The following is a 14,099-nucleotide window of genomic DNA, read 5'->3' as shown; positions in this document are numbered from 1 at the left end:
CTTTGCCCCTCTAATTTAAAACTATGTCCTCTTGTAGCAGTTTTTCTTCTTTTAAATATTCTCTCCTCTTTTACCTTGTTGATTCCCTTTATGTATTTAAAAGTTTCTATCATATCCCCTCTGTCTCATCTTTCTTCCAAGCTATACATGTTAAGGTCCTTTAATCTTTTCTGGTAAGTTTTATCCTGCAATCCATGTACCAGTTTAGTAGCTCTTCTCATCACAAACATAGTGCCAGGTATCATAAAGCTCCGGGTAATAAACCATTGCTGGTAGACACTTAGAATATAAGAACACCAAAAAATATCTGTGATTTACAGTGTACTTTCACCATAGAAAGTGTCTGCTGCGGACAGTGAAATTAGCTGAAAATAGTCTTTCAGTGCTTCCGGGTAGCACGGAAGCACTGAAAAACTATAAGGAAAATAATAGAACATGTAAAAAACAAATAAAAGCGGCCAAACTACAGACCGAGAGATTAATTGCCAAAGAGAGTAAAACTAACTCTAAAATGTTCTTCAATTATATAAATGTTAAAAAGTATAAATCTGAAGGTGTCGGCCCTTTAAAGAGTAATGAGAGGGGAGTCGCAGAGAGCGACCAATAGAAAGCAAAGCTGTTAAATATTTTTTTCTCCAATGTATTCACTGAGGAAAATAAACTGTCAGATGAAATGCTGAATGTTGAAATAAATTCCCCATGAAAAGTGTCCTGTCTGACCCAGGAAGAAGTACAACAGCGACCTAAAAAGATTAAAATAGACAAATCGCCAGGACCGGATGGCATACACCCCCGTATCCTAAGGGAATTAAGTAATGTCATAGCCAGACCCTTATTTCTGATATTTGCAGATTCTATACTGACAGGGAATGTCCCACAGGATTGGCTCATGGCAAATGTGGTGCCAATATTCAAAAAGGGTCCAAAAACAGAGCCTGGAAACTATAGGCCGGTAAGTTTAACATCTGTTGTGGGTAAACTGTTTGAAGGTTTTCTGAGAGATGCTATGTTAGAGCATCTTAACGGAAATAAGCAAATAACGCCATATCAGCATGGCTTCATGAGGGATCGGTCATGCCAAACTAATTTAATCAGTTTCTATGAGGAGGTAAGTTCTAGACTTGACAGCGGGGAATCAATGGATGTTGTATATCTGGACTTCTCCAAAGCATTTGACACTATACCACATAAAAGGTTAGTATATAAAATGAGAATGCTTGGACTGGGAGAAAATGTCTGTATGTGGGTAAGTAACTGGCTCAATGATAGAAAACAGAGGGTGGTTATTAATGGTACACACTCAGATTGGGTCACTGTCACTAGTGGGGTACCTCAGGGGTCAGTATTGGGCCCTATTCTCTTCAATATATTTATTAATGATCTTGTAGAAGGCTTATATAGTAAAATATCAATGTTCGCAGATGACACTAAACTGTGCAAAGTAATTAACACTGAAGAGGACAGTATACTACTACAGAGGGATCTGGATAGATTGGAGGCTTGGGCAGATAAGTGGCAGATGAGATTTAACACTGACAAATGTGAGGTTATGCACATGGGAAGGAATAATGCAAGTCATCCGTACATACTAAATGGTAAAACACTCGGTAAAACTGACATGGAAAAGGATCTAGGAATTTTAATAAACAGCAAACTAAGCTGCAAAAAACAGTGTCAGGCAGCTGCTGCCAAGGCCAATAAGATAATGGGTTGCATCAAAAGGGGCATAGATGCACGTGATGAGAACATATTCCTACTACTTTACAAAACATTAGTCAGACCACACATGGAGTACTGTGTACAGTTCTGGGCTCCAGTGAACAAGGCAGACATAGCAGAGCTGGAGAGGGTCCAGAGGAGGGCAACTAAAGTAATAACTGGAATGGGGCAACTACAGTACCGTGAAAGATTATCAAAATTAGGGTTATTCACGTTAGAAAAAAGACGACTGAGGGGAGATCTAATTACTATGTATAAATATATCAGGGGTCAGTACAGAGATCTATCAAAAACACAGAAATATAGTGGCAATACTGGAGGAGCTGCTCAACCCCTAACACTGTAGCGCGTTTTTCATTGGGGGAGCAGCCCCACCGCATGTGGACCGCAGCAAACGACTATCCCCAGCAAAAAATGCATACGGTGGAGGATGTCGGCGCGGTCCACATGCACCACAAAGGCATCCTACACAAAACGGAGCATTGTGCGGATGAAAATATAATCATATAAATCACAGAAAAAATGCACCAAACGGATATGCCACTGACTATACTGGCTAGTCATAAATGCAGATATTAAAAGCTGAGACTTTCGCCAATATATTCCTGTCAGGAAAATATCGGAGCCCATCATGCACCACGTCACGGTCACTCAGCATGGCAAAGGGTCCTACCACTACGCTAACTATGGTGTGAACTATGGTGTTAGGGGTTGAGCAACTCCTCCAGTATTGCCACTATATTTCTGTGTTTTTGTCTTGTCTTATATGTAGTGTATGTGCCTTTACCTGGCATTCAAACACTCTTTTGCACCTGGTAACCTCCATCACATGGTCTGATATGGGTGTGGCTTACAGTCTGGCTTTGTTCACATTGCACTAGTTGTCCTGCTAGGCGGTTGTGTGGAAGCTTGGCTGTGAGATGGATTACATCACCTTCAGACCTTGTTCACACCATAGTTAGCGTAGTGGTAGGACCCTTTGCCATGCTGAGTGACCGTGACGTGGTGCATGATGGGCTCCGATATTTTCCTGACAGGAATATATTGGCGAAAGTCTCAGCTTTTAATATCTGCATTTATGACTAGCCAGTATAGTCAGTGGCATATCCGTTTGGTGCATTTTTTCTGTGATTTATGTCAGTACAGAGATCTATCCCATCATCTATTTATCCCCAGGACTGTGACTGTGACGAGGGGACATCCTTTGCGTTTGAAGGAAAGAAGGTTTGTACACAAACATAGAAAAGGATTCTTTACGGTAAGAGCAGTGAGACTATGGAACTCTCTGCCTGAGGAGATGGTGATGGTGAGTACAATAAAGGAATTCAAGAGGGGCCTGGATGTATTTCTAGAGCGTAATAATATTACAGGCTATAGCTACTAGAGAGGGGTCGTTGATCCAGGGAGTTATTCTGATTGCCTGATTGGAGTCGAGAAGGAATTTTTTATTCTCCTAAAGTGAGGAAAATTGGCTTCTACCTCAGTTTTTTTTGCCTTCCTCTGGATCAACTTGCAGGATAACAGGCCAAACTGGATGGACAAATGTCTTTTTTCGGCCTTATGTACTATGTTACTACTATGTTACTATGTTACATCTTCTGTGTAAAGTGTGCGCATCCAAAAAATACAGTATCTGTGACATAGAGTGTACTTTTTCAATAGTGTCCGCTGAGGACAGTGACATTAGCTGTGACACATCTGCAGTGTAACGTGTGCACTTCTAAAATTTATCTGTGACATACAGTGTACTTTTTCCATAGACTGTGTCCGCTTCCCACAGTGACATTAGCTGCGCCACATCTCCAGTGTAAAGTGTGCGCATCCAAAAAATATCTGTGATTTACAGTGTACTTTTTCAATAAACGGTGTCCGCTGCGGACAGTGACAATAGCTGTGCCACATCTGCAGTGTAACGTGTTTGCTTCTAAAATGCATCTGTGACATACAGTGTACTTTTTCCGTAGACGGTGTCCGCTACTGACAGTGACATTAGCTGCGCCACATCTCCTGTGTAAAGTGTGCGCATCCAAAAAATATCTGAATTACAGTGTACTTTTTCCATAGACGGTGTCCACTTCTGACAGTGACAAAACCAGGGGCACATCTCCAGTGTAAAGTGTCCGGTTAAAAAATGTATTTGTGACATACAGTGTACTTTGTCAATAGACGATGTTCGCTGCGGACAGTGACATTTCCAGGGCCACATCTGCAGTTACGTTACGCGTGCGCTTCAAAAATTTCTCCTGTGTGACGTTTCCACATCCCAAATACCTTTTTACATTTGTTTGCGTATACACTTCCAAATCCTACACTACTGTACGTGTAACAGACTTTCAATCATATATAACATTTAATATGAAGATGGCGAGCAGTAAGGGATTGGGCAGTTGCTGTGATGCTGATGGTGCACACAGAGGCCGTGGTCCTGGGCACAGTGAAACTGTGCCTGTTGCCAGAGCACAAGAAAAACAATCATCCATGATACCTAGCTTCATGTCCCAGTTTGCAGGGCAGCGCAGAACACCACTCTTGAAGTCAGACCAGTGCGACCAGGTGGTTGGTTGAATTGCAGCAGATAATTCTTCGAGTCAGTTAAGCACCACCCTGTCTTCCATCAAATCAAACACTCAGTAGCCAATAGTCTGCTCAACCTTATCCTCAGCCTGATCCTCCTTTCTACCATAATGGAGAGTCTGGGCAAACAAGTGATCCCACACTCGGATTTTCTGATGAGCTCTTTTCAGCGCCATTCATTGATTTGGGCCTCTCGCCAAGCCCATTTGAAGAAAGACAGATCTTGTGCCCTGATTCCCAAACCCTTGAGTATCCACATTCACAAGATGATGACAGTGGGAAACAGCAATTACTGTTTAATGAGGTGGATGATGATGAGTCACAGTTGTCAATCACTGAGGTAGTGGTTAGGTCAACAAGTCAGGAGGATGAGCAGAGTGAGGAAGTGGAAGAGGAGGTGGTGGACAATTAAGTAAGAGACCCAACCTGGGAAGGTGGACCTTAGCAGGCAAAATCAACAACCACATCCACTTCTGTGTCCCAGCGTAGCAAACAAATGTCCGTACCCCAGGCATTTGAACGCAAGTGCAAATACCCAGCCAGCCACCCACCCACAGGCCATAGCACTAAATGCGCAGCTTTCCAAATTACTGACCCTGGAAATGTTGCCATTTAGGCTTGTGGACACTGAGGCCTTCCGCAGAATCATGTCAGTGCCTGTCCCGTGTTACGCAGTTCTCAGCCGCCACTATTTTTAAAGGTGTACCGTGCCCGCCTTACACTAACATGTGTCCTGTAATATCACATGTGCCCTGACCAACACAGTTATTGGGAAGTTTCACTTAACCATGGACACGTGGACAAGTGCATTCAGCCAGGGATGCTACAGTTCCCAGACGGCACACTGGGTGAATGTTGTGGAGGCCAGGAGCGAGTCGTACCCTGGGATGGCACAGGTGCTACCGACGCCAAGAATTGCGGAACATACGTCGATCAGGGTTTCCGCCACCACCTACGATAGTGGCTCCAACCCCCACTTCTCCTCCTCTGCTTCCTCCTCCACTACCACCTCCGAATTATCCACGTGCAGCACTAGTCAGTCTTCAGTCGGTAGCTGGAAGAAGTGTAGCACTGCAGTGGGGAAGCGGCAACAGGCCAAGCTGAAGCTGATTTGCTTAGGGGACAAGCAGAAAACCGCCGCAGAGCTGTGCAGGGGATGAGACCAGACTGATCTGTGACTTTCGCCACTCAACCTACAACCAGGCATGGTTGTGTCTGATAATGGCCGTAACTTGGTGGTGGCTTTGGAGCTCGGCAAGCTTACACGCATCCCATGCCTAGCCCACGTGTTCAACCTTGTGGTTCAGCGGTTTCTCAAAACCTACCCCAATTTGCCTGAGCTACTGGTGAAGTTGCGCCGCGTGTCTGCACATTTACGCAAGTCATCGGCAGTTCCAGCCGGTCTGGCAACGCTGCAGCAGCGCTTAAAATTGCCAGCTCACCGGCTGTTGTGCAACATGAGCACGCGTTGGAACTCGACGTTTCACATGTTGGCCAGGCTTTGTGAGCAGCAGAGGGCAGTAGTGGAATACCAGCTGCAACATGGTCGTCGCCTTTCCAGTCAGCTTCCGCTATTCACAAGTGAGGAGTGGGCATGGATGTCTGACCTCTGTGAGGTTTTAAGAAACTTTGAGGAATCAACACAGATGGTGAGCGGTAATAAAGCTATTATCAGCGTAACTATCCCACTTCTGTGTCTACTCAAACACTCGCTGCTCACAATTAAGGACGACCATGTGGAAGAGGTGGAAATGGGGGAAAACATTACACAGGGCGATAGCCAGACCACCCTCAGTTCGTCTTCTCAGCGCAAATTGGACGATGAAGAGGAGGAGGAGACGGTTGCCTCCGCTACAGAGGGTAGTACCCATGAAAGTTTTTAATTCCATCTGTTCAGCTTGGGTGGGCAGAAGAAGAGGAAGAGGATGAGGCGATTGAGAGTGATTCTTCTGATGATGACATCGAAGTCTTGCCTGTTGGTACTCTGGCACACATGGCTGACTTCATGTTAGGCTGCCTTTTCCGCGACCCACGCGTTATACGCATTTTAGACCACGTGGATTACTGGTTGTTTACCCTTCTCGACCCCCACTACGAAGAACTTCTCATCTCTCATTCCTCTGGTGGAGAGGACGAGCAAAACCATGCAATACCAGAAGATCCTTGTTGAAAAATTGCTCCAAAAATTTTCATCTGACAACTCTAGCGGCAGCGTCCGTAGTTCCTTGGCCAACTGAGGAGTGGAGACAAGGGGAACAGACAACAGTTCCAACAGAGGCAGGGCAAGCCCGGGACAGTTTCATAACACCCTGCCAGCACCCTCACCCTGATTCGCGACCTAGTGTCACAAGGAGTCAAAAATTTTGGAAAATGGTGAAGGAGTACATAGCAGACCGTGTCAGTGTCCTCAATGATCCCTCAGTGTCTTACAACTACAAAGAGCTTCCATTTTTTCATTTATAGTAGGTATAATACTACTTTAATTTAGAATGATCCCTATTTCTCAGATTTATTGTTTGTAAGTGTAAAGTTGTGCAGCCATTATTTTTTTTTCTACCTGAACAATTGTACCACAATGTGAATGAGGCCCTTCTTTATGTGATATACAGGTTGTATCAGAGTCCCTCTTCCTTGTAATTTTTGGAAGCACTTGCACTTTATATACAAGTAAATATACAGGAAAGAATTTTAACTAACAATGTTTCCTCTAAAATCGATTTTATCTTCGGTTTGGTGCATATTATTGTCAGTCTGTAAAAGTGTCATAGAACATACAAAAGTAGCAGCGCTCACCTAAAATCGACTGTAAAAGTAAAGGTGGCGTACTACTCGGACAATATCATTCCCAGCAGCAACCTGGGAGTCTAAGATGCATCCAGACATCCTCTCCATGCTGTTCCGGAACCATTTCAGTGGTATTTCCATAAATTTCTGACCTTTTCCTATGAACCAAGCACCCTTCCCTCTTCAATGCATGGGGTGTCTGGTTTAATTCTCAGGTTCTCCCATTGACTTCCATTGTGCTCGGTAGAGCACCCGAGCATCCCGATGTGTTCGGAGCGAGCCCCCGAGCACTATGGTGCTCGATCAACACTAACCGCAATGCCTGGGTACCGACCATTTGCCTGCCGTATGCGGGTACAGACCTATTCACTTGAATGGGGTCTGCGATCCACATCCGAAGGTCCACACCGCAAAAAAATGGTGCATGCACTACTTTTTTGCGATGCTGAGGCACGGACAGAAAACCCACAAACGCATTCCGTAGTGCTTCCGTAAGGGTTCCATGCCTCCACTCTGCACTGCACCTTCTGGATTGCAGACCCATTCAAGTGAATAGGTCCGCATCTGTGATGCAGTGCACAAACGTCCGGTTCCCGTATATTGTGAAACCGATGTTTGAGGGCTGCAATACAGGTATTGGCCAACAATGGCTATGTGCATGAGGTCTTAGGCTTAGTTCATAATTCACTTATTTCGTCAGTTATTCTCATCAGTTTTTTTGTCAACCCAAAGCAGGTGTGGGTCAAAACCACAGGTGCAAATCTATTTATGATATCTAATCCGAGAGTACGCTTGGCTCTTGAATTTGGATTAGAATAAGTGAAGGAAATAACTGACCAAATAACAGAACTGTGAAATCATCCTTACAGGTAAATGTTAGCGTCAGCTCTCAATTATTGACATGGACCTAACCGTGCAGTGGCTCAAGATTCAAGTAGTGGCCCCATGACAGTGGGGAGGGTGTCAGTAGTAAGGCTGCGTTCACATCACTGTTTATTTTTTTGTTCTTCTGATCCGTCAGAAGAACAGCCCAAAAAAAGCAGATCCTGTAGTTTGAGAATCCATCTTCTAACTGTCAGTATTTGGTTAGCATTTGATCAAAAAACAGGAGTGGGTCAGAAACAGAGATAACATGTGATGGAAATATTTACATCTGTTCTGTGTTTTGAACCAACTCCTACTTTTGGCTTACAAATCATGATCATATCCTGAAACAAAATACTGACCATGTGATGGAGGCCTCATGCACAATTTTCATGAGTTTTGACTATTTGTGTCTGAAATCAGTTTTATTCAGATGGAAAAGAAGCCCTGCATGGAGGACTTTAATGGCCTCTATCACATGGTCAGTATTTGTTCAGATTTTAGCATCAGTATTTGATCAGTATTGGTAAGGCAGAAACAGGAGTATGTCCAAAACAGAGATAACATTTGATGGAAATATTTGCATGTCTTCTGTCTTTTGGACCCACTTGACTTTTGGCTTCCAAATCATGATCAAACTCTAATGCGAAATACTGACCTTGTGATAGAGGCCTAATGGACGCTCAAACTACAGGACTCTTTTTATTTTTCTGTTCTTCTGACGGATCAGAAGAACAGAAAAATAAACTCTGATGTCAACATGGCAAAACACGGACAGTAGTGACCCTATAACAGAATGGTGAGGGTGGCAACAGCATGAAGAGTCACAATAGTGGCCAAGGAACAGAGCGAGGAGGGTGGCAACAGCGTGAAAAGACACAATAGTGGCCCCAGAACAGAGTGGGAGGGGGGGGGGGCAACACCAGTGGCAGTAACAGCACAAGATGGAGGCAGATCACAGCCAGTTGCGGCCACAGTTAAAGATTGGCTGTCCAGTAGTTCAGAGGATCTTGGATCTGGGGTGACAGGGTACAGTCCAAGTATGCCACCACCTGCTGGTTCAGGTTCTGCTCTATGTCCTGCTACTGCTTACTGGTTTCTTCTTTAGGCAGCTGAAGAAAACTTCTCATCAGAGACTCAAGAAGTTGCTGCTGATAGAGCTGATGCTGCTCCTACTCCCCACCCCCTCCAGCAGTCATGGAGTGTGAGTTCAGAGGGTCCCCCTGCTTAAACCTTTGTGTGGATGGGCGATGGCGCATATAGGCAGCAACTAGGGATGAGCAAATCGACTTCGGATGAAACATCTAAAGTCGATTCACATAATTCTACGTTTGAATACTGTACTGACCTCCAGAAATGCTATTTTTTGATTGTGGATTTAAGATATGATTCTTAGACCCAGATCATTCCAATTTATTTCCACCAGGAATTGATAGAATCCCTGTTTCAAGCCAGACCATAGGATAAATATGTAATCAATATACCCGAGCAAGAGGTGCACTTTGTTGCACCAGTGGCTCATCTCACCAGCCCCAAAACAGATTGGCATACACGGGGACACAACAGCTATATATCATCACACCCGTGAGCTGGTGGAAGTACTGACAATTAAACAAAAAAAAATGTGGTCAAATCGAACTGTAGGAGTTCAACAACAAAATCATTGTGAGCTTTTGGTCTTTTGTGGTTAAAAAAGTCACTAGTCACTACTGCTCTTATACTATCATGATGGATAGGCATAGTGGGCTTCCACATCTGTGAACTAGTGTTGATCGAGCACCAAAGTCTTCGGGTGCTCTGGTGCTCGAGTAGAACACTTTGGGATGCTCGGGTGCTCTATAGAGCACAAGAGCACAATGGAAGTCAATGGGAGAACCAGAGCATTAAACCAGGCACCCCCTGAACTGAAGAGGGGAGGGTGTCTGGTTCACAGGGAAAGGTCATAAATTGATGGAAACACCACTGAAATGGTTAGGGAACAGCATGGGGAGGATGTCTGGATGCATCTTGGACTCCCAGGTTGCTGCTGGGAACGATGTTGTCCGAGTAGGGAACGCCACTTTTACAGGCTGACAATAATACGCACAAAACCGAAGATAAAATCGATTTTAGAGGAAAAATTGTTAGGAAACATTCATTCCTGTATATTTACTTGTATATAAAGTGCAAGTGCTGCTAAAAATTACAAGGAAGAGGCACTCCGATACAACCTGTATATCACATAAAGGAGGGCATCATACACACCCTTGAAAAATTATGATTGATGGCCTGCTGGTGACCCTCAAAAACATTAGGAGCAAGGGCCTGCTGGTGACCCTCTAAAATATTAGGGGCGAGGGCCTGCTGCTGATCTGACCATCTAAAACATTAGTGGTGAGGGTCTGCTGCTGAGCTGACCCTCTAAAACATTAGGGGCGAGTGTCTGCTGCTGATCAGACCATCTAAAACATTATGGGCGAGGGCCTGCTGGTGACCCTCTAAAACATTAGGGGTGAGGGTGTGCTGCTGAGCTGACCCTCAAAACATTAGGAGCGAGGGCAGCCTAATAAGCATGTTGATATGATGGAGGAGGAGGACAAGAAAAGAAAGATTGAACCATATTCCCTTTGTTGTGGTGGAAGGGGTGCATGGGAATACAGTGTATTCAGTACATTATAAAAAACACATTTAAAGTGCCTTTATGTTCAGCCGCTTTCCTCTGGTGGAGTAGAGAAGTCAGGGGCATTCCAGGCCTTGTTCATTTTGATAAGAGTTAACCGGTCAGCATTGTCAGGTGACAGGCTGATGCGCTTATCAGTTATTTTGCCCCCAGCAGCACTTAATACCCGCTCTGACAAAACGTTGGTAGCACAGCAGGCCAGAACCTCCAAGGCGTATAGCGGTTGTTTGTGCCATGTGTCCAGCTTGGACATTCAATAGTTGTAAGGCACAGAGGGATCACTGAGGACGTTGACACGGTCTGCTATGTACTCCTTTGCCATCTTCCAAAACGTTTCCCTCCTTGTGACACTAGGCCGCGCATCAGGGTGAGGGTGCTGGCGGGGTGTCATGAAACTGTCCCAGGCCTTGGAGAGTGTTTTCCTGCCTCTGTTGGAACTGCTGTGTGTTCCCCTCGTCTCATCTCCTTTGTTGGCCAAGGAACTACGTACTCTGCCGCCAGCGTTGTCAGCTGGAAATTTTAGGAGCAATTTTTCCACAAGGACCTTCTGGTATTGCACCATTTTGTAAGTCCTCTCCACTACAGGAATGAGAGATGAGAAGTTCTCTTTGTAGTGGGGATCGAGAAGGGTGAATAACCAGTAATCGGTGTTGGCCAAAATGCGTAAAACGCGAGGGTCATGGGAAAGTCAGCATAACATAAAGTCAGCCATATGTGCCAGAGTCACAACAGACAAGACTTTGCTGTCCTCATCAGGAGGATGACTCTCAATCTCTTCATCCTATTCCTCCTCTTCGGCTGAACAGATGGAATAAACCTGCTATGGGTACTACCCTCTGTAGTGGAGGCAACCGTCTCGTGCTCCTCCAATTTGCGCTAAGAAGACAAACTGAGGGTGGTCTGGCTATCACCCTGTGTACTGTCTTCCCCCATTTCCACCTCTTCCACATGCAAAGCGTCCACCTTCATTGTGAGTAGCGAGCGTTTCAGTAGACACAGAAGTATCACCACTCACCATCTGTGTTGAATCCTCAAAGTTGCGTAAAACCTCACAGAGGTCAGACATCCATGCCCACTTGTCGCTTGTGAAGAGCAGAAGCTGACTGGAAAGGTGACGACCATGTTGCAGCTGGTTTTCAACTACTGCCCTCTGCTGCTCACAAAGCCTGGCCAACATGTGGAACATGGAGTTCCAATGCGTGCTCACGTTGCACAACAGTCGGTGAGCTGGCAATTGCAAGCGCTGCTGCAGTGTTGCTAGACCGGCGGCAGCTGTAGATGACTTTCGGAAATGGGCACACATGCAGCACACCTTCACCAGTAGCTCAGGCAAATTGGGGTAGGATTTGAGAAACCGCTGAACCACTAAGTTGAACACATGGGCTAGGCATGGTATGTGTGTGAGCTTGATGAGCTCCAAAGCCGCCACCAAGTTACGGCCATTATCAGACACAACCATGCCTGGTTGTAGGTTGAGTGGCGAGAGCCACAGCTCAGTCTGGTCCCTTATACCCTGCCACAGCTCTGCAGCCGTTTACTGTTTGTCATCTAAGCAAATTAGTTTCAGCACGAGCTGTTGCGCTTCCCCACTGCAGTGCTACACTGCTTCCAGCTACTGACTGATGGCCAACTGGTGCTGCAAGATGAGAATTCAGAGGTGGAAGTGGAGGAGGAGAAGGGGGGGGGGGGGGTTGCAGCCACTAATGTAGGTGGTGGCGGAAATCCTGATGAAAGTAGAGCCTGCAATCCTTGCCGTCGGTAGCACCTGTGCCATCCCAGGATACGATGTGCTTTGATGCCATTTGGCGGATCATGCTGGTGGTGGTGAGACTCCTAGTGTTCAAGCCCCTGCTCATTTTGGTACAGCACAGGTTGCAAATGACAATTCTTTTATTGTCCGCACTTTCCTTAAAAAAGCGCCAGACTGCGGAACACCTATCCCATGGCAAGGGAGATTGCCACAATGGGGTGCTCCGTGGAACAATTGCGGGCCTGTTTGGTGTGGCCCGCCTTCTCCCTCTTGCCACCCCACTGCCTCTTCCAGCCTGTTGCGGTGCTCTGGATCCCTCCCCCTCTTTACTGCTGTCCTCGCTCGGCTTGCCACCTTCCCAGGTTGGGTCAGTAATTTCATCTTCCACCACCTCCTCTTCCACTTCCTCACTCTGGTCATCCTCCTGACTTGTTGACCTAACAAGAACCTCACTTATTGACAACTGTGTCTCATCCTCTTCATCAACCTCTTGAGACACTAATTGCCGTTGACTAATTGGCAACTGTGTCTCATCATTATCCTCCACCTTGTGAAACACTAATTGCCATTCCCCACCGCCATCTTCTTCTGACTGTCGATGTTCAATAGTTTGGGAATCAGTGCACAAGATCTCCTCATGTCCCTCTTCAAGCGGGCTTGGCGAGAGGCCCAAATAAAGGAATGGCACTGAAAAGAGCTCTTTGGAATATCCGAGTGTGGGAACACTTGTTTGCCAAGACTCTCCATGGTAGGATGAAGGAGGATCAGCGTGCGGATTCTGTTGACCAGACTCTTGGTTACTTAGACTGGACTTTGTGGAAAACAGTGTGGTGCTTAACCGACTGGAAGCATTATCTGCTGCAATCCAACCGACCACCTGGTCGCACTGGTGTGACTTCGAGAGTGGTGTCCTGCGCCACCCTACAAACTGCGACATCAAGCTAGGTATCGTGGATGAGTGTTTTTCTTGTGCTCTGGCAGCAGGCACAGTTTCACAGCACCCAGAGCCACGGCCTCTGCGTGCACCATCAGCAGCCTGGCCACTTCCTCGTCCATTACTGCTCGCCTTGAGCATATTAAATGGTATATATGCTTGCAAGTATGTCACACATACAGTAGCACAGGTTTTCTAAGTGTATGCGCAAATAAATGACACTGAATGTCACTAATATTTAGGATGCGCAAATGTTATACGGGAGATGTAGCGCAGGTAATGTCGCTGTCAGCAGCGGCAAAGAAAAAATTACACTGAATGTCACAGATATTTAGGATGTGCAAACATTATACAAGAGATGTAGCGCATGTAATCTCGCTGTCACCAGCGGTTAAGAAAAAATTACACTCAATGTCACAGATATTTAGGATGCGCAAACGCTATACAGGAGAGGTAGCACAGGTTGTGTTACTGTGTTACTGTGTTACTGTCAGCAGCAGGTTGCGCTAATAATATATATTGCAGCCAGATAAAATAGTAGTCCTTAAAAATAACTTTTGGGTCTCTAACACCTTTCAACAACAAACCCTGCCTGAAAACAAAAAACTATTTCTGTCCCTACACTATCTGTCCCTTCTGCTGCAGCTGACTAAGACTGAGCTGAACCACGTGTCATCGGGTGCTATAGAACACCCGATGACGCATTCCAGACAACCAATTACTGTAATGCCAATAACCGACATGGCTACAGCATTACAGTGAGTGCCAGTACTCCCCTACATGTTTATTGGCTGCGTAGCAGCCAAGAAATGTGC

This window comes from Bufo bufo, chromosome 6, assembly GCF_905171765.1.
Source record: "Bufo bufo chromosome 6, aBufBuf1.1, whole genome shotgun sequence".
NCBI classification, from domain to species: Eukaryota; Metazoa; Chordata; class Amphibia; order Anura; family Bufonidae; genus Bufo; species Bufo bufo.
The sequence above is the reverse complement of the archived record's forward strand: the minus strand, read 5'-3'. Positions refer to the sequence as shown.